Genomic DNA, 26,112 nt, shown 5'->3' on the forward strand with positions numbered 1-26,112 from the left:
CTGGCAGTATAAATACTCGTGTCCTAAGCCACATTAAGTGCTGCCTAGTCTCCAACGGCAATGATCATGCAAAGTAACAGACCAGCAGCTTCTTTTATCTAACTGATTGAATATTTCTCAACTGTGACTTATAAAAAGCTCATTTTAAAATTACTTCTTGTCAATCTAAGCCCATGAATATGTAGTTTATGTGTCAAAGTGCAGTCTGTCTCTTCATTTGTTATGCTCTGTCCCACACAATCTGTCCTTTATGATTTATGTCACCACGTTTTATGGATATGTTATGGACATGAGATCCATGAGCAGTTCATCATTGTTTATAATAATGCAGCGAGGTAAGGATAGAGACGATTTATAACTTAGCCTGTTTTTCCTTGTTAGCAGAGATTCTTTTGTTTGCAGTTTAGTTCTTATATTTCACTGATAATCAGGCTTCATGCTCAGTTTTGGCATCATCACTTCACTCTGTTATCACCCCTTTCCTTCTTGATCCACATGACCACAGCTCCCCCCCTCTTTATGCTACAAGTGTGATTTCTTTTAATTTGATGTTTTTTAAAGCCTAATGAAGGTAAATAGGGCTTTGCGTTTATTTGCATACAGAGTGGGAAGGTGAGAGCCAACCTCAAGTGGCCACAGGAGACCGTATGTAGATGCACATGGTAATACAAAGTCTGAGCACTTTGAACTCTGCACTTATGAGCTGATCACCCTGGATGCATGTTAATACCTTGCCTGAATGATCACAGGAACCACCAGATGACATGACAGAGGAGGGGAGGAAAGAAGTTGTTGAACTCTTAACTATTGTATGTTGAGCTCGTGCATCACTGTTATTTTTCATTGCTAGTTTCTGTCGCCAAAGCTGTCTAAGGATTGCAAAATATATGGGTAAATAAAAATATGTATTGGAAAAGAGTAGAGGTTAAACCAGAGTAAATATTGATAAACAATTTAACAGAGACAAGCACTCCTATGATCCTGAAGTACTACATGACTTCATCAAAGTTCATCTTTTGTTATGGTTTTGATTGAGGCAGAAATTACATATTGTGAGTCAAAGGTTTTGGATGGATTATTCTTTATCTCTGCATTATGCACAGACAGGCTCACCATGGTTCTGCAGCATAATTAAAGTTCAGAGCTGAGAAAAACACAACAACACGTCCTTGAGGTGGTGAAATTATCAACTCACTGCTCTGCAGAGAGGCAAGAATTCACACTTTTGACAAAGTTGGATTTATTTTTACCTTATTCTTCATGTTTTTTAACACTTGATGGATGCAGTAGTTGGTATCTTTTTCTGTGTGCATGAGGCGTAGCATTTGGAGATATAGCAGCTCACACATGGGCTCAATTATCAAGCTGATCAGAAATTCTCTCAACTATTTACACTTTTTTTTTTACACCTGTCCAGTGTTGACAACAGTGTTTTGTAATGTGTTTGCTTGTTTTCTATGTCCACAATGACTCAGATGAAGTTGATCACTGATACATTTAGATAGTGCAACCTAATCAGTGTGCTCCAGTTCCTATCTTAATTGACCTTAAGAAGTCTGCTGTTAAATTTGGTTTTCTTTAATATCGTCATGTTTGCGTTACCTGACTTCACTTCCACAAATACCTGTATCATGTAATACAACTGAGAGGAGAGAAAATGTTAAAGGTTTTAAAACTCCACGTCACTAAGTGGCACCAGTTCAACTTCCATTAATTTTTAAAGGATTAATGTTTGTAGTTATAAACAAATTAACACATTAAGTGTTATCAAATATAATGTCTTTGCAAATGGTTTAGTGGTTAATAGTTTTAAAAAATGATTAACTGTGCCCACCTCTGTGAACAAGCAATTAAACAATTACAGAATAATTCCCTTATAAATTAAGAAAAATATTCTTGCTTTTGTTGTTCTCACTCTCAGATGTACATCCCTTTGTATAAAGCATCTGCTAAATTTAATCCTAACAATCTAAATGTAAGAAAAATGAGTGAGCCACCACCTGTTATTGAAAGCCTTTGAACTTGCATTATTTAGGGTTAACCTTAAAGGCAACATTCCTTGAATCTTTGAATCATGAGCAGTGAAAGTGATTAATTTTAATCACCCATCAGTGGTTGGACCTCTGTGTAAACCCACTTCACAACTCCACCTTTTGTATAGTACAAAAATCTAGCTTCAAAAATTCACTATAAGTAAATGTGAACAAAATCAGGCAGTATTCCGCATCAGGACTAATGAACCAATGAAACAAGACATACTGTAAAATTTCCCAGAAACATGGCTTGTTATGAAGAAAAACTTTGAATCAGAGAAGAAGAAAAAAAAGTCAGTATTGATCCGGTGAATGGCAGGTCAAACATGATGCAAACACCTGAACTAAGGAATGGAAAGGCATCTTCAAACATGTTGGTTGTATCTTACATCAGTTCATTTTAGTGCTTCAAAGCCAACAGCATCTGGTCCAAAACAAACTGGTACTGTGCCTTGTCTTTAAAGGCAGGTTAAATCAAAGTTTAATGTTTCTTTTCATCAATCATTATTTGTCAGACCAGCTTTTATGATGAGGGTTCTCATCCCAGAAGTATGGAAGTTAAGTCAATGTCTGTTTGAGTTCAAATGTTTCTTGGCATATTTCCACACATCTCCAAAAATGTTACATACGGTAGCTTCAGATTTGGTAAGGTGACTTTGTGGTGCATCTGGTTTGGGCTATTTTACATTCTGGGTGTGCAAAAAGAAAAAAATCATCACCATCTAAATGATACAGTATCATGCTTTTTCTTGCTTTAGTTTACTGTTGGATATTTATACTTGTATACAAGCACATTTTGACAGTGCAATACCTTTAAAGTTGAGAAAGTATAGTTCTGTTGCTCCTGTTGACAGCTTGGATGTTTGTGTGATCTCATGGGGCACAGTTTCATGAGACCTGTCATCACGCTGTGATGTCAACGTGATGTCACACTGCTGACTCAGAGGGTCTCACTAGTCTCTAGTACACCGTCTGCCAAAGCCCCCCTGGGCAGTACGAGTCATCTTCTTCAGAGTAGAAGTTTCCTGTCGCCCGTCCGGCATGTTGACAGAGCGGCTCTCCGGCATGTTTACGCCACAGGAGCTTTTTCCGTCGCAGAGCTGTCACTGACATCCCTGCCTCCTCCATCGTCTCCTGCCTCTGTTTGGACTCCTAAATGATTTGGAAAGAGGAAAAATATGCAAAGGCGGATAGAAAAACAAAATCCTGGCAGTGCAGAGCCATCACGCTAGCTCACTGCACTTCCTGTGAGCTGATCTAAATGACTGTGTGAGATCACTGCCAGTTTGACTTAACGGTGGAAGCTACAACACTGTTCAGAAACTAGTCAGGAAAGAAACATACAGTGTTTATGTCCATTGAACTCCTCCCTGATTAAAGGTTTAAATAAGATTAGCTATCAATCAATTAATATTGTCTCTGGGTTATGATAATAGGGATACAGTAAATCTAATTTATTTAAGTTATCCTTTTTACGTCTGGCACAAAATGATAAAACAATTTTTATGAAAAAATCAATAAAGATCAGACCACTGACTGTACGTTAATATGGACAGCATGCCTCCATGTCCCTCCCATTGTAAGAAGTCAGGCCAAAATACACTCATTTGAAACCAAGACATGCACAGGCGTGATCTGGCTGGTGGAACCAGACGTCACACCCCTTCCACTAACAAAAGGACACATTTAACTTACCGATAAAATGACAAAGATCCCTCAGGTCTATACAGTCCACAGAAGAACAGATTCTTGTATTGATTTAAAGCAGACACTCACGGCTATAGGAAGTTCAATGACTCTTGTGCTAGTGTTCATTAGTTCATTGAGTGACAAATGCTGGCTCCTGCAGCATCCTCTACTCTGCTAATCTGGTGGAGAACGCTGCAGGAGCTGGCATTTGTCAACAGAGCTGCCAATAATGACATCACATCCCCTCGTTTTAATGTCACATAGCCAATTAAAACTACACTTCTCAGAAAATAGAACACTTAAACATAAATTAACATGAGTGCAAGTTACTGTCACAATAGAAAGCATGTTAGAGGAAACTTAATTTGACACGTATTTTAGTTTTCTAGTTTGACCATGTTCCATCTGACATAATGAGGGGGGCTGGCTTTCAGACCTACTGTATACCGCAGTCAGTCATCAGGGGGACCCCTAAAATGTTTTAGTAGTTGTGCTCCAAGATGCACTTTGAATACTTTTTTGTCATCTAAAATGTGCTGTGTCTTATACACACAGCATGCGACCAGTCTACCAGTATAAAATGCAGAGAAAGGTATTCCATTGTGTTACGGTAACTCTACGTAACGATAATTCAGAAGATGGGGCTCTTAGAAGCAAGCACTGCTTCAATTTAGTATAAAGCATGCCGAGTCCATAGCAAGGTGGTCAGTCTTGTGGCACCACTTTTTAACAGCTGTCAGCTCTCATTTGGTCAAAACCATCTAAAGATAACAGTGGTTTATTATCAAGTAAATACAGCTTTTGGAGTCTGGAGTGTTTTATTGATATAACTCCTCAAATTAAGACAAGACACTAGCGAAGGGGGGTGGTGTTTGTCTTGGCAGTAGGTCTGTCCGTACCTCACAACTATCAATACTACTGTAGGCTGAGCTCAATTACTGCATGGGTAGCTGGCAAGGTCTTTTATACCCGTGCAACATATTCAAGATTTTACAGTACGATATCTGGTAATGTCCATGTTTAGCACAATGTCAAACATCCCCCGCAACTTTCACTCATCAATCATTTTAATTGTCTCTGCAATTTTCGGCCTGAAATTACCAAACTAGTTTGGAATAACATGGCAAAGAAAAAAACAAAACAAGAACAAAAACAAAAAAAACTTAAATCCAGTCTAAGTTTTTTTGAAATGACCAAAGCGGCCAAAAATGAATTAACATTTGACTGTTGTTAATAAACTTGTATACATAGACTGCTGTTATTGAATGAATGTAGAGAGTACTTTGTGTACTTTGCTTTGAGACAGTGATGTTTTAAGGTGTTTGTTTCAAGGCTCAATGTTTCAATTTACTGCAACTTTATGTGACTATTAAATCTTTCACAGCCTCAGACTGCACAGCCCTTAACCAGCAACCACAGATAAAAATGCTGCTTTTAGTCAAATGGAGCGAAATAAAGGGATTATGTAATGCCCCTCTCAAATAAAGTAGCTAAAAATATTAAAAAGTATGTTTGGCTTTTACCAGATACAACCCCATGAAGAAAGTTTTCAACTTTACTCATTTCAGAACCTACATCTAATGGATATTAAGTTATGTTTGGTGAAGTGAAGCACAGAACAATTACTCAAGTCAATGCAAAGAGGCTACTTCATGTTAGTATCACAAATCCCTTGACACTCATCTTGCAATTAAAAACAATCAGCTTGAGAGCAGTCGCTGAAGCCCATCAGTGTCCAATCCAGCATCAGAGATACATTTCAAAAGTTGATTGCTTGTCTAATCTTGTGGACAGACTGGTCAGATGTACATTGTGATGTGATTTCTACATCATGACAAAATGTTTGCTACACTACAACCATAGAAAAGTGTGTGTTTTGTGTCCAATGTAATTAACCAGATTTCAGCTGAGGAGTGAATTATTAGATTATATGAAATGGTACCTCCAACAGCAAACAGATGCACAGGCCCTCAGCAGTTGAAATGGATGCTGATGTGGTTGGAGCTCATCTGAGAAATCCTGTCTTCTATACTTGCTTACAGTTCATTGAACTTATTAAATAGTCAACCTCATGTCACTGGAAGTGGCAAAAAGATAGTCCAGACATGTCATGCTATAGACACTAAGTGCAGGCTTTGATAAGTAATGTGAATTTAGTCAAACTTGCTGTCACAGAGTAACTTTTCCCTGTGAGTAAGGTGTTTTTTTCTCCTTGACGTACATCTAAAAAAGTGGAATCGTCTCATATTTGGGGTCTAGACTTGTAAATCGAGTGTACCCCTCATGACTGAGGCCAGCCATCACTCACAACCAGTGCCGAGAGGATGAAAGGGGGAGAGACACAGTGGTTGTCCGCAACAATGCGATACAATAGTGGGCCAAGGTTTTCATCAACTGAGACAGAGCAATGATGCCAGTTTTAAAATACGGGTTATCATTGCAGCAGAGACTTTAAACAAGTGTATAGCAGCTAAACTAATGGTGTCACAAATTGTAATGTCTGAACGTGGCGAGTCCAAACAGACATCTAAAAAATGTAACAGAGAAAACTTACTGTGATCGCTTCCAAGAGATTGACTGGAAACTTTTAAAGATCATTATCTAATATATATATTTCCTTTTTTTAACATACAGTACACTAGGAGTTCTCTGAGAGTGATAGTGGCTTTAATTCACATTGTGCTTAACCATTTGAAATGTGCACCAAAGTGGTCATAGCTGATTTTTCCTGTTTTTGATGGAGAGACTTTTACGCCTTGCTGGGGAATTTTGTAGTTAAAGGAAAAGAAAAAACAAACCCATGACTTCATCTTACAGAAATGGGAGTTCAGTTTTAAATGAATAAAAAAAAGGAAAAGAGAGTGAGAGAAAAAACAGATGCTGTTTATGAAAAAGTGGGAGAATGAAATGATTATTAAAAAAAACAGCTCTGGAAGTGATATTGACTCAGTTTAATAGTTTCTTTCATTTAAACTTTCACAGCCTTGCCTGCAGCTTGGTTTCTCATTCTCTTTTAAACAGAATGTGACCACAGTACACGGCTGAGCTCAACACCGAGGGCCTTTTAACAGAACGTCATGTTTTTGCCTCTTGGTGCAAATAGCATCTCTTCAAATTGCCTTGTAATAATATTGATTTTTTTCCCACCAATCTGCCCCGTCAACTCAAAGTTTCTTTCAATGATTTATGATTCTCCAGCAGTCTTTTGAACATCCTGTCCCATAACGAAGTGTCCTCTGACTGGTATTAGCCTGGGTTTTCAAATCCTCCCAGTTGCCGCTTCAGGAATGGAAAGCCTGTTTACTATTTTATAAGAAACAATGTTTTATGGGATTTTCTAAGCTCCCGAGAAGCACCACTCCCCAAGAGGAGGGAATAGGGGCAATGGGAAATTTCTAAATGAAGTGAGGAAAGGATGTGAGGGAATGGGGGGGAGCACAGGGGGAAGGCTGAAGAGAGGAGTCGATGAGAGGGGAAGGGAGAACACAGGAAAAAAGATTGATGGAGCTGTTAGGAGGAAGGAAATGCAAGCAGAGGAAAGAAGGAATCAAAGACACACAAGAGGTCATGATGCTAATCCGCTAAGATCCCTGGAGATCCCTGACAATGTCACTGTCTGAGCGCTTTGGGAGAGTGGCGGCTTCGCATGGAGACGTAAAAGAGAAAACACAATAGAGGGGATGTCAAAGCGGCAGCCATAAAGTCAGAATCAGAAGGACAGGCTTCAAATCTTGAACCTTGAGTTTGATTTTGGAAACCAAAAACAAAAAGGCAGAAAAAGCAGCAGACACTTAATTTAAGAGACTACACGTTAAAAAGTAAAGCCTCCCTGAATCACTCAAGTTCCAAAAACTCCAAACAATTCACAATAAATCAGGCTTCTTGAGGGCTGAAAGCATTTGGAATGAATGAGGAGGCTATGACAGTCTGAGAATCCGAGCTCTAAAGCAACTTTTGATGCATTGGTTTATCACAAAGCTTGTCTCAAATATAAACAAACTCAGTTAAAGTGGGAGACTTAGTCGAAACGCACTCTGATAGATTTGGTAATTGTAATAATCCATCAACCCTGACAAGTTCCTTCCCATAGATCGGTAAACAAGCCAGACAGAATGCTGTTAAGTGATTCAAGACTCTCTTTCCTTCTGGCTTTACTTCAGTTCAATGCCAAGCTTTAATTGCTCAACACATATTTGAACATAGTTCTTTGGATTGACGTCTATGTGTTCTGTTCAGTTTGTGCTTCCTTTTATCAATGGACATGCTTATTTTAATTAGATAAATCTTTGAAAACACAAAGCTCTTGTTGGCCGAGATGACCTCAGGGACAAAAACAAGTTACTTGAGAACATTAATTATGCTCATGGCTGCATATTTAATGAGACAATAAGAGCCTACAGCCACACTTATGGCCCTGAGAGGCTGTTCTTCAGCAGGGCAATGCCTCGAGGCAAATGCTTCTGTTAGCAAGCTAATGATCTGAAACTTTGCAGTGATAATGCTTAAAGGTTTAGTGTGAAGAAATGGGAATATTTGGTGATATCTAGCGGTCGGATTTGAGACCGAAAAACTCCCTTGCTCATCCTTTTTGTTGGTGAAGCGACAGTGGCCTTCGAGGACAAAAAGCCCCTGTGATGTATGATTAGTATGAACCTGCATTTGTCAACCTTTATCATCAAATGCCCATCAATACAAATTATTTTACACACATCAACCACTATTCCCTTCTTTGGGTTCACAAATGTTCACAGTTGTTAAAAGATGAGGTGATGCAACACAATGGTAAACATGTCCCTATATGCCCTCTATATTATATGTTTAAATTAAATATAGAGTTTAAATGATTTAAAACACCCAACATTGAGTTTTTATTAACATTTTACACAGCATCCCAACTTTATGGAATTTGGGTTGTACATAAACATGTATATTACTAGTTTGTCATTGTGTGCTATAATATGTTGACACTCTATAAGAGAAGGGTTGCAAAATAATCTGGCATGACCTGGCTACAACCAGACTTTTTAATGGGTAGTATTGACTGTGATGTCATACTTTTTAAATGTAGTTTTTCAGCTGATTAATTATCCCTAGAAATAATGAAGTACCTTACAGCATATCAATTTCCTGAAAAAGTTAGGCCTCACATTCACTGAAATTCAGACAATGTTGTGGTGGAATACCAACTCATAAGTGAATCATTTTAAAACACATAAAAATAATGAATTATGTTCTCACATTGTATGTGATAAATCAGGACAGAGCGTTTACAAACAGGCAAGTGTGTAAGTAAGTACAAGTAGACTTTTTGGGAAGAGCTTTTTTTTTTGATTGCATTAGATTGCAAATAATGTTAAGGCTGATGAATGGGTATGTCTGTGTATTTCCTTTTTTTTTTTTTTTTTTTCTTCTTTTCTTTCTCTTCTTTTTTCTCTTTTCCTCTTGTCTGCATATATATTTCTGGTTTGTGTCATGTTTGTCACAAACTGTCAAATATTAATGCAATTTATTCTTGCAGCAAAAGAAAAGAAAGAAAACATTTTTCTTCTGTGCTTGTGACTGTGTGCATGCGACCATCACCATCCCTCTTAGAACTCTGGCCTATCTTTTATTGACAGCTAATATCATGTTCTGTAAAAGAGGGCGTGCACACCTAGGTGGACCAAAAAAAATAAATAAAAGAAAGTAAAAGAAAGATTACACAAAGATATACAAAGGGACAGGGAAAGAGAAGGAGAGAGAAACCTAAGACACTTAGATGGAGAGGGACCATCTCACCATGACGCCAAAAAACTCTGTGCGGTGATACTAATGATTAAGCAACCCTTAGTATCCACAATCATTACTGAAGCTTGGGTCGCAGAGGGTTGCCGCCGTGCTGTGTTCTATTTGTGTAACAAGACCACCACTGGTGCAGATGATACCACTTGGGTCAGATCAGCCGAGTGGTTCAGCCCAGCATCCGGGCCGCGAGAGCAGTCAGGCCGAAGGACCCGACGCGCCGCGGGAGACCCAGGCCAGGGGACAAGCCAAGGACCCAGACTGGAAGCAAACAGGTACCGCCGGGGCAGCCAGGGCGTCCCCAGGTCACCCAGCAGGAGGAAAGGGGGGCGAGGGGGGAGAGATCCCGCAGCCCCCAAAGGAACACCTCCACAACACCGCCCCCACAGCCCCCCAAGACAGAGCCAAAGGAGCCACCAGGGCCGAAGGGGCCCAGCACCAGGAGCAGACAGCCAGGCAGCCGGGCAAGACCCGGACCAGAGCCCGCCAACCGGCGCGCTGGAGCGGGGGGAGGGCTGGGGGGGCAGGGCCAATCCCCCCGTCCCTCCCAGCCGGCCCGACCACTCCCCCCAGCCACGCCCCCCACCCGCCCTCCACCCGCACCCCGCGACCGATGGACCAGGCTGCGGGGGCATGGAGGGACACCCCAATGGATGCCGTAGTAACACACCCCCAGCAGTGCGCCACCCCAACCCCCAAAGAGGACCACGAGGGAACCCTCGGGAAACCCGGCCCCGAGGGCGACCGCGGACCGGGCCCCGCAGCGGAGGGGACAGCAGAGGGACGGAGGGTGACAGGGACACCAGCCACCCACCCAGCCCCGATGGACCCCCAATGAGTAGGGCCGAGCCATACACTAAGGCCCCGCCACACCTGATCTGTGTTTGTCACATAATTTGAATTTTATTTATTTTATTTTGTATGTATGTTTGCTAGCGAGGTGGATTAAAATAGGGGGGGTGGAAGGGGGGGCGGGAGAGAGGGTGGAGAGCCGTAGCGCACTACTGCACCACAATCCGCCCCCCCCCCCGTATAAAACCCGCCCCCCCAACCCTATGTCTTTACTAGGGGTGCAACAATACGTGTATCTGTATCGAACCGTTCGATAGAGTGGTCACGGTTCGGTACGTCCTATGAACTGAACGATACGCAATTTTAATGTTGGAAATTTCAATAAACTACAAGTAAAAAAAAAAGGCATGGAAATTTCTCTTTTTCTGTATCGAAAACGTATCGAACCGTGACAAAAACGTATCGAACCGAACCGAACTGTGGATTTTGAGTATCATTGCACCCCTAGTCTTTACCTATATCAGTATCTAGTGAGGTGCATTAAAATAGAGGGGGGTGGAAGGGAGGTGGGAGAGAGGGGGGAGAGCCGTAGTGAACCACTGCACCACAACCCGCCCACCCAACCCACACCCCCAACCCTATGTCTTTACCTATATCAGTATCTGGTGAGGTGCATTAAAATAGGGGGTGTGGAAGGGGGGGCGGGAGAGATGGTGGAGTGCCGTAGCGCACTACTGCACCACGATCTGCCCCCCCGTATAAAACCCGTCCACCCAACCCACACCCCCAACCCCATGTCTTTACCTATATCAGTATCTAGTGTGGTGCATTAAAATAGGGGGGGTGGAAGGGAGGCGGGAGAGGGGGGGAGAGCCTCAGTGCACTAATGCACCATCATCTGCCCCTCTCCCCTGTATAAAACCCACCCACCCATCCAGCACTCCCAACCCTATTGTCTTTTTTTGTCCAACTGTTCTAGTGTAGTGTGTTAAAAGAGGCAGGGCCCGCCTGCCGCATGCCCACTTCAGGGGGCCCTAGGACGGTGGCACTCCAGCAGTCCCCAACCCCCCCAGCCCCACCCTGCGGTGGACAAGGTCCACAGCCGCACGGCAGGGCGTAGTACCCGACCCGAGATTCCCCCCAGTATCCCACAGGGAGGTAGGGAGCCCACAGCCAGGGAGGGGAACCCAGCACCACGTGATGCCCCAATCCAACCCCCGCCGCAGGCTGCACGGGCACGGGCAGAGTAGGTGCAGCCGGCTAGAGGAGGGCCAAAACCAACAGGGGAGACCAGAAGGGAAAGGCAGGCCAATGAATGGACCCTTCCCCTGCCCCCACCACCTTCCCCCCCACCACCACGCCAGCCGGCCAACCCCAGCCCAGGACACCGCCCGCCCAACCCGCCCGCCCCCCATACCGAACCCCCAGGACCCAGGAGGCCCCCCAGGCCCCGCCCCAGGCAGCCACAGGGACAGAGCGCAGAAGCGCCCAGAGGGGGAACCCAGGATCAGACCCCACAACCCCCCCACCTCCCCCACCAGTAGCACCAGAGGCCGCGCAGGCACCCGGCAGGCACCGCCAGCCCCCCGTCAAAAGGCCCCGAGCCCAACCACAGACCCCAGCCACCCACACCTCAAAGGGCCCAACCAAACCCAATGCCCCAACCACACCGGGCGTGGGGCCGACCACTCGTGCCAGGCCCCTTTAAAGCACCTGTATATGTGTACGGGTGTGAGCATATAAACGTGTATGTGTGTGGTTTGTGACTATGTGTATGTGATGAATCCTGGTAAGAGTGTGTCCATGTGTTTGTGAATGTGGGTGTAAGTCAATAGGTTGGAGAGAAGTATATGGGAAAACTGAAGTCATGAAAATATTTGGCAGTCTACTTTTTTTTTTTGTGGTTGTTTGGAGATCAGTCAGTTAAAGCTTGTTAATTTAGTGATGATTGGTAGCCAGCTGCTTTCAAAGGAGTCCAGTGTATTATTAACTGTCGCACAACATTTTTCTATTTATATTCGGTCCATTAGTAGATTCTCCCATATCTTAATGTTAAGATTTCTCTTTGATTTCCAATTTAAGAGGATAGTCTTCTTTGTTATGATTAGGGCTGTTAAGAGAATGGTGGAATGTTCATTATGTTGTGTTATTTCCGATATGTCGCCAAGGATGCAAGTTGTTGGGCACAGCTGGATGTTGCAGTTGAGCATGGTTGACAATCTGTCGATGACTTGTTGCCAGAATTGGCGGACCGGTGTGCAGGTCCAAAATGCATGGAGATATGTGTCTGTTGTATCTTGAATACAGTTGGTGCATTTGTCTGTTTCTGACAATCCCATTTTGTGTAATTTTGCCACAGCGTAGTGTGTCCTATGGATGGTTTTATACTGGATAAGTTGTAAGTTTTTGCTGACGCTTTTATCGAAGGTGTATATACAGATTTGATTCCAGAAGTCACGGTTTGTTGTTATTGAGAGATTTGACTCCCATTTTGATTTCGGTAATGACACCGAGGTGTCGGACTGGTTTAAGATTGCGTATATTTTTGACATGCTCTTTTTTTTGCTTAAGATATTTAAGATTCTGTCAATTGGAATGGGGTCATCCGGCGAGTTAACAATGCTATTTAGGATTGGGTTCACTATAGATTGTAGTTGTATGTATTCTAAAAAGTTTGGGGTGATGCTAAATTTCTAAATGTCTGTGTATTTAAGTCTAACACACCAGAAGTTCAGCTGACCAAGAGCAGCTGAAGGACGGTGATTGGCTCCTGTGCCCTCTTCCTGCAATTGAGCTGAAATTCAACCAGACTTCAATACGTCATATGACTAAGAAATCAGGTGAGAAACAGCTTAAATTCAACAGTGTATGCCTTATAGTAGTCCTAGAGGACTTAACAATCTGTACAGACATCCTCTATCCTTGGACCCAGTGCTGTGACTCATGAAAAGCTAAAGGATTAACTTAATTTCACTGAAGATTTTGCAATGAATTTTCACTTCATAAAGACACCACTCTGACATTAACTGGATTTTGTTAAACAGACAAAATTATAATTGCTATTGTCAGGAAAAGGATGAGACTGATGGAACCAAATTTGAAATTCAAGGGGAAAAAAAACCTTTTATGAAAGAGAGGAGTGATCACAGAGAGCTGCACACTGTTGAAGCATATGATCATATGAGGATCTGTGGTGGAACAGATCATAAAGTATCATTAAGGCTGTAACAGCAGTGAAATATTCAGCTTTACTCACTGCCAGAAACCAACAGGGATAGATGTCAGGAAGAGCAGAACAAAAAGGCAAACTTGTCCTTTAAGGAAGCAACAAAAGGACAGAAGGGCACCAGGCAGAGAAACATGCCAGCAGCAGCAGACTGGGGGTGAAAAGGCTGGTGTGTTTACTGCAGGAGTTAACGAGAAAGTGAATACTGGTGTGCAGGGAAGCAGGGAGGGTATGTTGTGAATGACAGGAACACAGGGTTATTGTAGGGTAAGAGAGAGGAAAGAAAAATAAGGGTCATTGGGCCTGTCACGACCCTGTTGCAAACTCCCCTGTTTTTCACTCTTGTATTAGCACAATATTCAGCAAACAACTTTCCCTGTATTTACACTTAATGAGAAGATGTGCCATTCTGTATACAAAATTTGAACTTTTATTAGATTATGCAAATTAGTTTTTTGCTTTTAAAAACATGTCTTTGCCATGTAGCAGCATTTAGCTGAACAAAAGCTCATCTTATTTGACAAATAACAAAGAGAGGGCAGGTCAAACCTACTGAAGCAAAGCAGATTCACTCATTAGGGGCTGGCCTTGTAATATAGCATAATGTAAAATAAAAAACAGTATTTAAAACATTTCATTGTGTTTTTGCTTGCTTTGTATTATTATGTAAAATCATTTTCTCTACAAAATCAAAACAATACAGATAAAAAAAAGGTTATGTTTGGACTTGCCATGTTTCCTCAAATAGTTTGATAGAAGTGGCACCAAAGGTTGCCTCTGAAGCAGAATTTGGATAATGACCTTTCTTTCTTTTTTATTTTCCTTGTGAAGAGGCAGGATCTGAAATGACAGGGCATTACATTTGATGTAAAGGTAGGGAGCAGTTATCAGGAAGAGGCACTCAAGTTCTGAGCATAAAGAAAGTAACAAGGAGAAGACAAAGATGTGAAAAAGGGGGTACAGCTCAGCTCCAGGCTCAAAGCCCAGCAGACTTCTGCCACTGACCCTCCATGATGTGAGGGCAGCATGACTCTCCTCTGTGGTTTAAAATGAAGTACAGATGCTCTGGCTGAGGCTGCTGCCCCGACAGTGAGATAGAATGTAATGTGTGTGTTTTGTTTTGTGTGAGAATGCATGCATTTAGTTAAGTTTCATGTGTATCTGGGGACCAGTTTAATTTCAACCTGACTCGACTTTGCTTAAAGTCTTTTGGCTTTTAAAAACACTGAATGTGCAGTGTTTTCATTTAAACTGCACAAACATTCAAAGTGAAATAAAAGTGTCCTGTCAGCCTAAATTACCAGGATACATTAAAAATGAATTATCTTTTCCCATCTGAGAAATACAGCAAAATAAATGAAGTATTTCACAGCGTGTGCCTCTCTAAGAAGCAAAAGCTCTGCATGAAAAAGTCTCCCACATGAGAACATTGTTTAATTGAGTCAACTGTGCTGTCTTGATTTTACTGGACTTCAGTGCTGCATTCAAAAGTGTCATTCCTCTTTAGTTAACCGCGGCTTGTGTTGGTGGCACTGCTCTGATTGATTGATCAATTAAATTGATTCGATTTCAATTAAAAAGCTGAATGTCCCCTGCACATGGGCCACTCCACTTTTTTTTTTTTTTTTTCAAAAAACCTGTCCTGTGGGGTCCCTCAAGGCTCCATCCTTGGCCCCAATTTATTTTTTATCCACATGTTCCTGTTTAGTAAAATTATAGGTGAGTGTAACGTCTCATACTACAGTTATGCAGAAAACACTCAAAATTAAAACCCATATTCTCATTCTATGACTCATAAAAAGTAATCCATTTTTTTATCTCTTCCTGATTTTGCAACTCTCTTTACACTGGGATCAGCCACTCATCCCTGTTTTGCCTGCAACTAGTCCAAAAATGAAGCTGCCAGGCTTATGATTGGTTTCAGGGAATGGTATCTGCCTCTCTTTGCAGATTCAACAGATGAATTGAAGGAGTTCCAGTTATTAGCCAGTTCCAACACTAGATCCAGTGGCTCTTAAAGGAGCTCATCCAATTCACAAGTTGTATTTGTGAAGGGGGCTGCAACAACCATGCAGTTGCAAGATGAATCTTGTGAAGTGTACTGTATATCAGCATGCAGAAGTTGTACAGGCAGTGCATGCTAAAACCCCATCCATGATGATGTAGAGTCTGGATAAGACCAAGACTCTTGAGATATTTGACTGTATTGTTTTTTGACATTATTATTTTGTAACTATATTTGAGATATTGAAATAAACAAATACTTTTGAATGTATGTGTAAAAGTAGGCGTGGCCTTTTTTCCACCAAGGAGTGGTTTCAGTGCAAAATAAATGTTTGCAATGAATTCAGAATCCCAAATAACCCCTGGTTTGACACCTTACAAGCTGCTGAAGGCAGACACACTTAGAAGTGATGATTTTGCAATCAAGGTCCCTTGACAATGGAATAGCCTTCTTTCCTCAATCAAATCCCACCTGTCAACAATTTTTAGCTCCAATTTAAAAAATACTTTTACATGTTTGCAATTAAGTCATTATTACGGGGCCTGCATTATGCATTTCATTTAATTGTTATTACTTTTATTTGTTTTCTGTATGTTTTGTTCTTTCTTTCAGTAATTTGACAATTCGTTGTTTTTGACAGTAATTCTACTGAACCATTCTGTGTATAAAATAGATGTGAAGGGCAATTCAGGTTGACTTAAAAATAGCGGAATTTGCATCTTTGTAAACTAGAGTGGTATGATGATGACGTTTTTCTTGGTGTTAAAGTAACTAAAGTATTATTACTGTAAAAAAATATTCTGATGTGATAGCAGGAACTTCTAATGTCAAAGTTGCAGACACTCTGTACTATACACTTTCCGAAAGTTTGGTGTTGGGTTCCTAGTCCTGAATGCCAGCCTACTCATATCACTAACAGCCAAGCCCTGCTTATTCTACTGTATCATGTCACAGGCAGTCTCCACCAGACTCTTTGGATGACTGCCTCCACTTTTTCATTTTCGGGTTCCATTTGCCAAAAATCTTAGATGTGTTCATCAGAATTACAATTTTCAACATTGTCCTAGCCTAGGCCTTGTTTAAATGAGAACGGCCCCATTAATATAGCACTAGTCTGTCCTTTAAGTTTAAAAATATCTCTGTCTAAATGACAACACAAAAACTGCTGAAAACGCTGTAATATGCATGCCAGATTAGTAGTTGGCATTTGTGCTTCTATTCTGTGTGGTTAACTTTGTAATTAAACACCATTGAAGAACACCATGCTCCCAAGCTTGAAGCTGTTCTTCAACAGAGTGATGAGGACAAATTAACCGGAAGACTTTGGCGAACAAACGCTTGAAAGCTGTTAACTTTTTCTGAATAAGCATTAATAAACTCAGTAGAGCCAGCAGAACAAACACAGCTGAGTATTCCGCAGTTGTTGTTATTATCCACCTGCTCCAGCATGGATTTGATTAGGATCTAAACACACATGTGCGAACAGTGCCGTGACGCCACCGTTTTCAGGGGAGCTGCGTAGTGAGCTGAGTGGTGAGTCCACTCTGTGACCCGTTTTAGAAAGTTTGCATTTACAGTCGCCTAAAACACTGTTCTGTGTAAATAAGCGGTGAAAACACTACAATGTTTCTGTGTAAAAAGCCCCTAAAAAAATGTTCCATGTCATCAAATGGTTTAATTGTTACTCTACATGCACCTTTGCCCTCATAGGGCGCGATCTACTAAAGGTTTGCATGTATAAAAACACGTGCAAACTTGATAGCGCGCAAAGCAGATGTACTAAGCGGGTGCACCGAGGATTGCGTCTTTCAAATGAGCAAAATAGCACTCGCTATCCATTTAGCGTGTTTGCCTTCATGAATATACACAATACATGTAGATCATCAGGACGCGCAAAATACTGGGGGGTGGAGATGCAAATGTAATCATTTAGCACACGCAATGTGATCTATGAAACCTGAACCTGATAGCGAGCGCTGTTTTTGCGTCTATATTTAGCACGTTTGAAAGGCAGGTGCAAACTGGCACAGCGTTACGCACACATGGCTGCGGTCACTGTAAAGCTCATCATAACATCGCTTTACAACATGCCCGCAACAGCGGGGCTTACAAGCATTACTACATTTTTTAGGCAATCAAACCAAGAGAACAAAAAAATAAAAAAATAAAACAACGCAAATTCAAAGCCGTTCAGCACCACGGATAGCGACCGCATCATTCTGACACCCACTTTAACTTTTTCAACTAATGAGAGCACAGTAGGTCACTGTATCAACAGCCATAAAGTTTAGTAAAATTGGCACAGCGGCCCACATCTTCACATACAAACAAAAAATCCATATGAACTAGGCCTACTCACCACTGTTTGGACGAGCCTTAAGCTCCGCAGACATGTCCACGATGCACTGTATGTCCATTTTCTTAGATCTGTCATTCTCAATGTACAATATGACATGTCCTCAAACATGTTCCCAGTTCCATTTAAGCTGGTGAATCTTTGGGACAGTTGGATGATGATATCAGGCATTAAAAACGTTCACCCGAAAGTTGCTCTCTGCGTCAGTGAGGAGACTGTCTTCATCCAAGTGACGCCTAACATTTCTGGTCCTGGTTGTTTCAAACTGTGATCGACTTCCCAGTAGCTAGAGCAAGAGTGGCAGACTTAGCCTCATCAAATTGCTCTATAAACTCCATCAAAACACTGATTGCGCAAATTAGCGCTCGTTATTTGGGATCTTAGTAGATCAGGCCCATAGTGTGCACATGGGACTAAAACATAATCCAGCTGTCTCTATCTCTAAATCTCAGTAACTTTCCCATAGTTCACATCAACATATCCGAATTCAAGTAAGACTATAACAGATATCACAATCCTTGGACTTGACGAAGTTGTCAGATAGCTAATCAAGTCTGCATCTGTGAGATTGGTGTTTTTGAGACTGTCATGACATCAAAAGCAACTGTTTTTGCAGATTTAAAAAAACAGTCAGACTAGCTTATCATGCTGGATAGATCATATAGCATATGAAAACCTTCACATTGACATGTGGAAGGTTCAAAGGTGATTTCATGTGGGAAGCCATTTGAAACTCATAATTGAGCTTTGTGTCAATACTCATTAAGTGATGATGTATCAAGACAACATATAGATTTAATAAAGCTCCTGACACAGCATGAGGTGTTCACGCTCATTAATGAAAAAAATAAGTTCATGTTAATGTAATGTTGGGTAATAAAGACGCTATCACATGAAGAGCGGTTTGCAGACATCATGTTAAACTTCTTCAGGGTTCTAAAGTTCAGGCTTTAAGTAATGGTGCCAAGCTGCCAAGTTGCTAAGTGTTCTTGTGCAGCTTTAAATAAGCAGTGGTATCTTTGTGTCACTTTTCTAAACTACTGTGCTGAAGCGTCTGGTCTTTCACAGCAGTCTCATTAGCCGGCACCATGAAAGACGTAAAGAGAGGAGAAAAATCCAGGTGAATGTCTTCCTTCCCGACACCACTCTCATTGAGCTTGAAAGTCTAAAGCGTCTTCATAAGGGATTATTTCAATCTGCTCGGAAACTAGAAAGAGTAAGTCATATGGACTCACTCCTAATCATTTCTGTGAGTTGTATTAAAGTAATGAGAGGTATTTGGACTCAAACTTTACTTCTGCTGTGTTTGCGCTGCTGGCTGTGCGTGGCTACAAAAAAAAAAAAAAACATAGAGAGGTTGACAGAGTGATTTCCTTAGCCCTAGCACACAGGAGCAGGGTCTGCCTGAAGGCACCTGATAGGTGATGGTATTCTCCAACCATTAGACTCACTTGCCCAAGAATATTATTATTGATTTTGATCTTGAGCTACGGCTTATTGAATGCGCCGACTTGTTTTTTCAGCAGCAAACAGCAGTAGTGGGAGCTATCGTTCAGCGCTAATGACATCATTTTGCAAGGATGCCTTCTCTCTCCCGAATGGGCGCTGTAAATATATTTATTTATCTCTTTCACAGGCAAGTTCGAGGGGGGAGAGGAGATTACCTGTCCAGATTATGCCCGATGATTAATGGTTGTTTGGGTACCGCGAGATAATGCGCATTTGATTTAATGACTAAAATGAATCGCTTCTTTGCAAGTTGCAACTTCAAATAGGTTTTTTGGATGCGGGGGAGGTCGGTGGGGGAGGAAAGTGTCTGAATTTCAAAACAGCAGAGAGATTAAAATACAAAAATAGGCTAAATAGACCTATACTTTATGTATTATTGACAGTAATGGCTTATTCATGGCCATTTTTGTTTGGAAAATATGAATGCCAGTTATACGTAAGGAGAAGTTAATATTCATGAGTCACATATGTTGTTTATTGTGCCATTTAGAAAGCTTGAAATATGTAATATGTTTTAATATCTTTGTCTAACCTTACAGTAGACATTCAAATACAGTCGTTTACGACCTTTATAACTAGTACATGCTTGTTTAGTAGCTTTTACGATGTACTTTATTTTATTACATAGTGTGTTCATTATTGTATAACATTATTTTTAAGAATTCTTCCCCAAGCTTCTTTAGACTCTTTCCCTTTGTCATTTAGCTAGACCTGTTAAGGATCCAGGGGGAATTTTGTGGGTACAAGTCATGTAATGCAAACATCAACACATTGTCTTATCTTCAGGCCCTTTTGGAATTCTAAATTGACAGGTGGCAGAACATAACAAGAGAAAAATCACTCTGAATGGCTGTTCAGTGAAATAAATCAGAGCTTGGGAGAGGACAACAAAAATGAAGAAAGCAAGCAAACACTTAATGCTGTCCTCTGTCGCAAGTAGAACACTGAGGGCTGAGAGCAAGGCCAGGTTTACAGTGTGGACCCATACATGTGACAAATTTGTCTTTAAGCCTGACTTTGCTGGTCACTTGTTGGGGTAAGTACATTCATCTTTTCAATCCAAACAGCCTCCCACAGGAGAATTACACCGAAACATAAATTGCCATATTCTTGAAATGAGTGATCATGACATAAGCCTCTTTCACACAATCACTCTTGAACGTTTCTTGACATTTTATGGAGCTTTGCCCCTCAAATATTCCAAAGTTGCTTGTTCACACATCTTCACCCACTGTTTATGCCTGGTCAGGATGAAGGGAGGGGTTACACTGTGGGTTGATTTGGCAGGAGGTGTCATAATCGTACACTTAAAACTGTACTGTTGCTCAGGGCTATTGATTTTCTTTATCTAAACTTGCAGACCCAGGGTCACCATTACAGACTTCAATCAAATATTTAACCATGTGAGATAGTATAAAACAATATGTGCTGTCTTTGGTGTACAAGAATGTTATCATAATGCAAGGAAAATGTTGCTTTGTGATAATATATTGTTTTTATATCTGCAGTCCAGACACTTAGCTTTTTTTTCAAATAAGAAAGATGATCTATCACTATCTGCTGCTATTAACATTTTTTATACCCCCACATATAAGCAGAAGGTATTGCTTGTCTAACCATTGACTATTGTCCTGATATGTCTTTATATGTTCAAGTGCAATTTCTTTGAAAGATACAGTCAGCAGGTGTGTTTTCAGAATACACATTTCTCAAGAAGTCTCCTGTGATGCATCTTTGTAACACAGCCAGAGACCTCAGAGGAGACTTTCTGGACCATGACCAATGTGTGACAGTTATACAACAAGCAGTGAAATCCATGTTACTCTTGAACAGAGCTATAAGATCTTATTACATACATAGATATTAGTAAAAACAGTCTGCTTGTGGTCACATGGCATGGCCTAGTTTATCTTTCTTTTCTTTTTTTCACCTTTTAAATAAATAACTATCTGAAAGGGGTGATGCAAAAACTGAAACACAATTAAGAGGAAAATATAATTAATTTATAATGAAAGAAAGAAATGATGTCATCTGCTCCCTTATTGTCTATCATAAACTCATTATATTAAAAACAGCTTCATCTCATTTTAAAATCATCACACTGTGAGTTTTTAATGTCTGTTTGGTTTCATGCTTATTGCATTAACTAGACTAAATATTGTATGGAATATCTCTTTAATTGAGGATGAGGTCAGCCAATAGGTTGAAATGCAGTTCATGCGCACACATTACAAACTGTTATCAAACCATGAGAGGTTGGCAATAAAACAAAGCTCAAGCTTCCATGCAGATAGTGTTTGTTCCTGCAGCAGAGCCTGAAGCTAACTCCCATCAGTACTCCCGTGTTCTTACAACTATTTCCTCCATGGTGCATTGCTGCCACATTAGCAGCATTTATTTTAAGTGAGCCAAGAGGCTGCAGTTAGCTCAGACAAGCAGAAGTGATGGACCACAGCTCTGCATCAGGCCTGCAGTTAGTCCGCCCCACGAGAGGGAAACTGCTAATAAATGAGTCACTCCAGCTGGTTTGCTCCGTGGTGGCTGTGCAGCAGTGAGTTGAAGAGCTTTCACCGTACAACACAAACACATCTGGTACGATTTACTGCGTAATCTCTACCCAGTGATCAAATTGTTTATCTCTTGTATGATTCAGGTTCTTGTGCATGTCTTTGTTGTGAGCAGTAAACATTCTGGGTGAAACATCCCACCACTCCAATTAATATCTTCCTGCAGATTGCCTTTCAAACCGCTTTAATTGTGTCCGTGTCAGGTATGGTCAGACACCTCATTGTGTCTAGAATTTCAGAGGGTTTGTCAAAAACACTTGTGACACATTTTTTTTAATCCAATTTGAAAAAAAGCAGCATAAACAGGCATGGCAGTTTCAGATTCTTTGTGACACTCTGAAGCAAAAAAGAAACGGCTCACGCCCGGAGGCAGTAGAGCATTTTCATTATGGATATCAGTGTGGCTGTTTTTCAGTTTTCATTTCTATAATCTCCACTCATAACAATTTCATTACAAACACAAAGGTAAGATAACTTTAAAAACAGTCCTCCCTAGCAAAGAGAATTGTCTTGATTATTAAGCACTGTATAAGTCAGCGTTGGCCAGTGCTTTGTTCAGTATGTCAGTATAGAACAAAGCTGATAAGGGTTCACTTTTAATCCCTTACCTTCCACTGTTATAAGAAATAAATGTACATAAATATAAAATGTACAGAATCAGAAATCCTCCTGCTGGATTAAATTTTGTTTGAGTAGTAATGAGTTGTGGATGAGACAGTCATTGCACTCTCTTTATTATGGCAGTAATTAAGTTTTTAGTACTTTGAGTGTTGTTTTTCTTGCTTCAAACAAACCAGCCTGAGTCTTGAGGGTGATAACAGGCAGTGTTTTTACACCAATTCTGTATTACAATAAAAATCCACTGAGCACTGCATGAAATGAGGAAAAATAAGCCCCCATTTTCTCTCAAAGATAAGCGAATCGCTTCCAGGTTTTTGCGAGACTGACCTGTCTCTTGCATTAGAAATGGCTTGGTTAGCTTGAAAGCTTAATTTTGAGCAACTTTGCTGCTAGCAACAACAATGCAATGCAGTGGCAGGTCTGAAACAACGGTATAATGACATGGATGACACACCTCTGTCTCCTGCCATTGTAAAAAAAAAAAATGAAGCCAAAACACTGCCTTGACAGATGCTGACATATTGTGTTTGTGTCCTACTTTGTAGCTTAAGTATGCACATAAGTGATCAGGTAGAAACGCAGAAATAATGTTTTGCCGATTTACGAAACCAAAGCATGCATATGCAGTTACTCAGAGATAAAATGGTAAAGATCCGTCAGCTTGGTACAGTCAACGACAGAATAAAGTATTGTGTTGATTTGAAGCGGGCACTTGTGTTTTTAGCAAAGATCAGTGTTTGTTGTGTTGTCTCACCGTTCCTCCTCTCTGCTAATCTATTCAAGAATTCTGCAGAAGCCTCCATTTGTGAACAGAAATGTATATAATGACTTACACTCCATCTTTTTAGCATCTGCATTTATCAAAAAAGTAACACTAGCACACAAATCAGAATGATGAGATCAAATTACCATGACATGAAGCTTGTTTGACTCATGTTTCAACTGTTAATATGGAGGAGGTGGGACTTATGAGATAAACTGCAGTGGCTCACCAGACCTGTTCTAATAGTTTTGGCTTCAGTTTCAGGGAGCTGTTGTGCTGTGTAGATTAATTATTTAACCAGTGGTTTCTAATTAGAGAGCTACTTCTTAGCCTATGGATGTTAAAATGCCTAAAGAAACAAGAGGGCAATTGGAGGTGATTTGTTTGCTTCCTGAAGACTGCACACCTGCTAAAGGATTTTTGAGTCTAAATAAAGAAAATATAAATGAACAATGATATGAAAGAAGCTCAATGCCTTTGCTTTTTTTTTTTTTATCACCTCCCACTTCAGAATACATGTGAATAACTAGATACAGCAAGGCCTGTGATCGGCACTGACTAAAAAGCCACAGTTTTGCACAGTGCAGTTGAGGTGTCAAGATTCCTGTCAACACTGATATGAAAACATGTCTGGGAGATAACACTGCATTCAGATAGTTGAAAGACAATACCTTCTGTATTACAAATGAATGTGTACAGCTGATCATGCTAAGTGAATAAGCTAAAAATAATGTAATGTGACTACTTTGTATCCCTTGTGTATTCTATTGTCATACAATTTTAAGGTAGTATCTTTTGAATTGAATATATTCAAGACCACATTGACATGAATGTAACACCTGCATTAGAAATGTCTTTAAAAATGTCCCCTTTCAGGCATCTCACTCCTACTGCCAGGTCTACATGTGATCTAATACAAGATAATATGAACTTTAAATATCCATTTATCACACTAAAATTCCTCAAAATGTTTCCAAAAACAACAAGAAACATTCCTCCTGTGTGCTTTAAATACTCTGATTATTTTCAAATCCAAAGCACTGTGACCTCTGAAGAACAAGCACAGCTCATCCCTATTGCCTATTGTTCATAAAACCATTTATGATTCAGCTGCATTGAAATAATCTCAACAAATATTCTGTGAATGTCACTAAATGTCATCAGCATATAAATAGATCTGCTTTGAGATGCTGACAGAACTATTATGGTTACGGGGAGGATGTCAGTGCATCACGACAATCACTAAACAAACTTCATCCAGCAGATGTGGATCTCTATTAGAGTCCTTTCTGGAGTCTCATTCATGGCTTTGAAGCTGTGACATTTACACATCTAATCCCATCCTACTAATAACATATACAGTTTAGGTTGACTGTTAAGTTTGGGAGCATGTTAGTAATATCTCTTGATATAATTATTCTGGTGAGAGTCAGGAAAAAAGAAAGTACCAGACAGATATAAAGTACGACTCCACTGAGGCCCATTGATGATAAATGGAGGCGACCAAACTAACCATATATGACAACATGCTCAGGGTGGGAAGCTCAAATGCTGCAATGATACTTTAAAGAGCAAGTCTGTAAAATGTTAAAACAAAAAAAAAGTTTTGATTTAGCTTTCTGAAGAAAAAGAAAAAAGGATATTTTAACCCTTTTGCTGCCAAAGACAGCAACTAATGTTAGCATTCAGCCACTTCCTATAGCTTACTTTAGCCTTTCCAATAGTATTGTACAACACTGCCATTTCCTGGCTATTTGCCACTTAAGCTAAGAAATGGCTAAACAAAAAGCTTTTTTTGTAATAACAGATGCTAATTAATGGAGAAATACTGTTGTACCGTCAGAAACTCTGTCATCCCCTCAGATTTGCCCTCTTTTCACTTGTAAATCAGCCAGGAACCAGTGTAATGGTAATGAGTCGTCATATTCCCTCTGTTAATAACAATTTTAACTCCAAGACCCAGTACAAAGACATTCATACAGCATCTGAACCTCTCAGCCTTTGTTTGATGTCATGGGAAATGGCTGTTGTGTGAATATGCTGAATTAGCCTCACCTGATGAAGTGCTGGTTGGGGATTTCTATTCTTTGTTGTTAGTGTAAAAGTTTTTAATGATATTCTCTTTCCACGTTAGCTGCAATCAGTAAATCAAATACTGAAACTTCTAAAATCTTGTGTCTATTAAAAACACTTACCTGTGTTTCCACAGACCTTCAAGTAGTCTACCGGTAGGACTTGAACTAGCTGGTGGTTGTACAAGAATGGCAGATGTGGAAGTATAGATTTGGGAATGTACAGAGCCTCACTTATGGTGCAGGATGAGTTCATTGGTAAGGCAAGCACATGGATCCTTGTCATTCTTAATTGTATCCAGTTATTGCGATTCTTGGTAATGAATTGCCATTCTTGTGCGACTCACCCTCAGCTTAAGCTTGGTTGGCTAGTACCAAACCAGGAAAGCCATTTATTTTCTTCATTGACTTAATGAACTGATTGATGAAACAAGTAGAGTCCTGCAACAGCCACAGAAACTGGATTCCTGTTTTTTCCTGTCAGAGCATTATATTCATGGAATTTCAACATGCATAACAAAAATACTTTAGACATTTTTTTTCTGCACTTCTCCTTATCCATGAAAAACTTTTTCTTTCCCAGCAATGTTCAATAATACATTAAGAAAGGCTCACCACTGAGAATAGAACAACATAATTCAAGGTCTATAACTGTTGGCCTGTACAAAGCAGTTGAAGGACAATAGCAATTTTTCCTC

At 40.5% G+C, this 26,112-nt stretch overlaps 1 long non-coding RNA gene across 4 annotated transcripts; it reads right to left on the bottom strand.

Annotated features, from left to right (window-relative positions):
• Positions 1-1,220: 1,220 nt before the first annotated feature.
• LOC117811703 lies at positions 1,221-25,773 on the bottom strand. 4 transcript variants are annotated; one of them, XR_004631051.1, is made up of 2 exons: positions 25,538-25,773; positions 1,221-3,185 (listed from the first exon to the last, which is right to left on the bottom strand). It is a non-coding gene; the product is annotated as an uncharacterized LOC117811703 (long non-coding RNA). The 4 variants fall into 4 exon arrangements; XR_004631053.1 differs by lacking the exon at positions 25,538-25,773 and adding an exon at positions 5,665-5,736; XR_004631054.1 differs by lacking the exon at positions 25,538-25,773 and adding an exon at positions 3,729-3,776.
• Between the last annotated feature and the right edge of the window lie 339 nt (positions 25,774-26,112).

This window comes from Notolabrus celidotus, chromosome 4, assembly GCF_009762535.1.
Source record: "Notolabrus celidotus isolate fNotCel1 chromosome 4, fNotCel1.pri, whole genome shotgun sequence".
Lineage (NCBI taxonomy): Eukaryota > Metazoa > Chordata > Actinopteri > Labriformes > Labridae > Notolabrus > Notolabrus celidotus.